The sequence below is a fragment of the Pan troglodytes genome, chromosome 5, assembly GCF_028858775.2.
Source record: "Pan troglodytes isolate AG18354 chromosome 5, NHGRI_mPanTro3-v2.0_pri, whole genome shotgun sequence".
Taxonomy (NCBI): domain Eukaryota; kingdom Metazoa; phylum Chordata; class Mammalia; order Primates; family Hominidae; genus Pan; species Pan troglodytes.
In genome coordinates this window covers 35,513,144-35,516,686 of record NC_072403.2, presented here as the reverse complement: position 1 = coordinate 35,516,686, position 3,543 = coordinate 35,513,144, and the positions used below count along the sequence as shown (strand labels likewise).

Sequence of the window (3,543 nt, the reverse complement as noted above, 5' to 3'; positions counted from 1 at the left end):
ATGGTTCAGTTCTAAACAGATTTTTCCATCACACTCTCCATTCCATTCATGTGAGGCTTTGAGAAGGTAATGAATGTAGATCAACTTGAAAAAGGAAATAAGATTTCATAGAAGTTGGGGCTTACACTGCTGCTCCCTTTTTTCTGAGGCCCTTGCTCCATCCAGGCTCCATTGCAGCACTTTATTACTTACAATTGGATTTCATTTTTGTGCCTGTCTAGTAGAGGTTGGTCAGAATTTCAGAACTGCACTAGAAAATGGATGCAGGACAGCTGTTAGCACTGTGTAGCCACTGAAGAGCAGACTCACAACTCCTCATGGTCACTGTCATGCAGAGGTTGAGAAGAGGTAAAGGAAAATCATCTCCAGGAATGGGAGCGCATTTTCAGGATTTGGCAGGCGATTAGTGTTGTGATCCCTGGAAAGCTGGATGATCAGGAAACCTACTAGGACTGGAAAAATAGAGTTTTCTGCCTGATAACCCATTTGGGTATAAATCCTAATGATGTTGGTATATTTATAATGGTGTAAAACCAACAGCATGCACTTGGTAAGTTAACAGATATGCAGCTCAATTTAGGTCTAACAAATTGCTGTGTGCTCTTGGGTGAAATTACTAAATTCTCTGAGTGTCAGCTTCCTGTCAGTCCACCTCAAGCAAGTGGAGATGAACCATCCTGATGACAAAGGAAAGAAGACATTGTCAGAATCAGAAGTGGCTGGGTGCCATGGCTCACTCCTATAATCCCAGCACTTTGGGAGGCCAAGGTGGGCGGATCACCTGAGGTCAGGAGTTTGAGACCAGCCTGGCCAACATGGTGAAACCCCGTCTCTACTAAAAATAAAAAATTAGCTGGGCATGGTGGCATGTGCCTGTAGTCCCAGCTACTCGGGAAGCTGGGGCAGAAGAATCACTTGAACCCGGGAGGCGGAGGTTGCAGGGAGCCAAGATCGCACCACTGCACTCCAGCCTGGGCGACAGAGTGAGACTCCATCTCAAAAAAAAATAAAAAAGAATCACAAGTGATGGTAAAATGATGATGATAATGTAACAATCGGAGAGGGGTTACATAACCAGAAATAGGCATGGTGCATTTGGAGAACCTGTAGTGAAGAGAGTTAAAAACCAAATTGAAAAGAAAATAAAAATATAGAAATTAAATATTAAAAATGGGCAGGTATGATAATCTTTTTGAGCTTTAGATGTTAATTAAAGATACCTACCTCCTCTTACCTGACTCTTAGTCTTTCTCTGTCTCTTTCTCTCTCTCACACACACTCATATACTGTGACCCATTGTAAACACTTTGATGGGTGTATGAAAGGTAGTATACTTGGGAGCTCAAACTTGTTCACAAAAGGATAAATAATTTCTTCTTAATTTAGAAAGCACATTAAGCAGCTCTCCCTCAGCTTTGTTTGAGCCCCATTTCCTTCCCCAGCAATCTCCTGAATGCCCTGCTTACCTCCTTGTTCCTCAGGGTGTATATGAGAGGGTTAAGTGAAGGAGTGCCCACTGCGTAGAAGAGACCAAAGAACTTGCCCCTCTCTTGGGCATAGGGATTTTTGGGCTGGAGGCAGACAGCAATGACTGAGCTGTAGAAGAGGGTGACCACAGTGAGATGGGAGGAGCAGGTCCCAAAAGCTTTCCTCTGCCCTTTTGCAGTTAGTCCTTAGCACTGCCCAGGCAATGGCTCCATAAGAGACAAGGATGAGGCTGAGGCACAGCCAAGATGAAGACACTGGCAACAGCCATCTGGATCTCATTGTAGGAGGTGTCTTCACAGGAGAGTCGAATTAGAGCTGGGATCTCACAGACAAAATCATCCACCTGCTGATGGGGGCAGAAAGGCAGGCGCAGGGTGGATGGTGTCTGGACCACTGACTCTACCAGCCCAATGACCCAGGCCACAGATGCCAGCTGCCAGCACAGGCAGAGGTGGACGATGGTGGCATGGCGCAGGGGCTTGAAGATAGCCATGTAGCGGTCAAAGGCCATCACCGTCAGGAGGATGCACTCAGTGGGCCCCAGGGACAGGAAGATGAAAAACTGGACAGAGCAGCCCAGTAAGATGATGGTCTTCTTTGGCTCCCAGAGGTTGACCAACATCCAGGGGACACAACTTATGGTGAAACAGAGGTCCAAGAAGGAGAGGTTGGAGAGGAAAAAGTACATTGGAGAGTGGAGCCTGGGGTCCAGCACAGACAGCAGGATGATGAGTGTGTTGCCCACTAGGGTTAGGAGGTAGGAAGTGAAGACAACCACGAAGAGAGTCCTTTCCAGTGCTGGGTGTTCAGAGAAGCCCAGAAGGAGAAAGCCTGGTGCGGAGCTTTGGTTAACCATGGCCTGTTCCTGTCTGTATCTGGAAGGATGGGGCTGTCACCCCAGTGTGATTCAGCCTGTCTTATTAAAACTCAGCCTGGGTGTTTGTGAGGTCCCAGTAGGTGAGTGTTTCTCTTCTGTCTCTGCTCGCCCAGCGTTCCTTTCCCAGTCTCATCACCATCAAGCAGCTCCTTCTCATCCCCTGTTCCTTCTGATCAAACATTGTCTAGTGGGAGTGAGGAAACCATTAATGTGCTCAACAACGGATTGAGCCTCACACTGGTGCCTCTGACTTCCTGGTTGAATGCAAAACGTCTGATGTGAAGCATAGATCAGCTAACTAGTTAGTTTTTATTAATTTTGCAAAAATTTATTAAGTACCTATTATGTTCTGATCGCTATGCTACTACTGAATTTTCCCTTTGTTATGTGTGGAAGGAAATACAAAGAAATGTGTGTTCAGTGAGTTTCCTAATTGTAAACATTACTAGAGAATTCATCATGTTTTCTAGTGGTGCGCATAAATTTTCTCAAATCATTCACATTCTATCTACTTTACACTTTTGCAAGAGATTTGACCAGTGATAGAAATGTGGACTGTGGAGATTTCTTCTGTATGTGAAATGACTCAACTGCTAGAAAGATCAGTCAGGTGATTTAGGTCTTTCAAAAAAAATTATGACTTATTAAACTAAGAACAAACATTTCTCCTGCAAATGAAATGTCCTGCCTAAATTTTCCGTTATGTGTAATATGTAAAAATAAGAAAAAATATAATGTCAGTCAGAAAGATTATTTTCTGGTTCTATAACTGCAAAAAAATCCTGAAGAATTGATGTTTGGTGATAGAAAGCTGAAATAGATTTCAATATCCTCGATAAAATATAGTAGTAAAAACATACCATGTTGAGTTTGGGACATGTAAGTAGAATTTTGCTTTTGAAAATGCTCGGTTAATTTTATTCACATGCAATTAAAAACCTTTGATTTTGAAATAAGTTAAAACTTACAGAAAAGTTGTAAGTGTAGTTCCAAGAACTTCTATATAACCTTTATCAAATTCATCAATTTTTAGTATTTTTACTCATTTTCACTATCATTATACTCAATATGTTTATGTATTTTCATTTTTACTCTGAGTCACTTGGGAATAACTTGTGGACATCATGCCTCTTTCTCCTTATTGTCTTAGTATTCATTTTCTTCAACAAGATGATCTT

The 3,543-nt window shown here is 42.6% G+C and overlaps 1 pseudogene; it reads right to left on the bottom strand.

The window, feature by feature from the left end:
• Positions 1-1,409: 1,409 nt before the first annotated feature.
• Positions 1,410-2,344, bottom strand: LOC100615288 (olfactory receptor 2H2-like; annotated as a pseudogene).
• Positions 2,345-3,543: the final 1,199 nt, after the last annotated feature.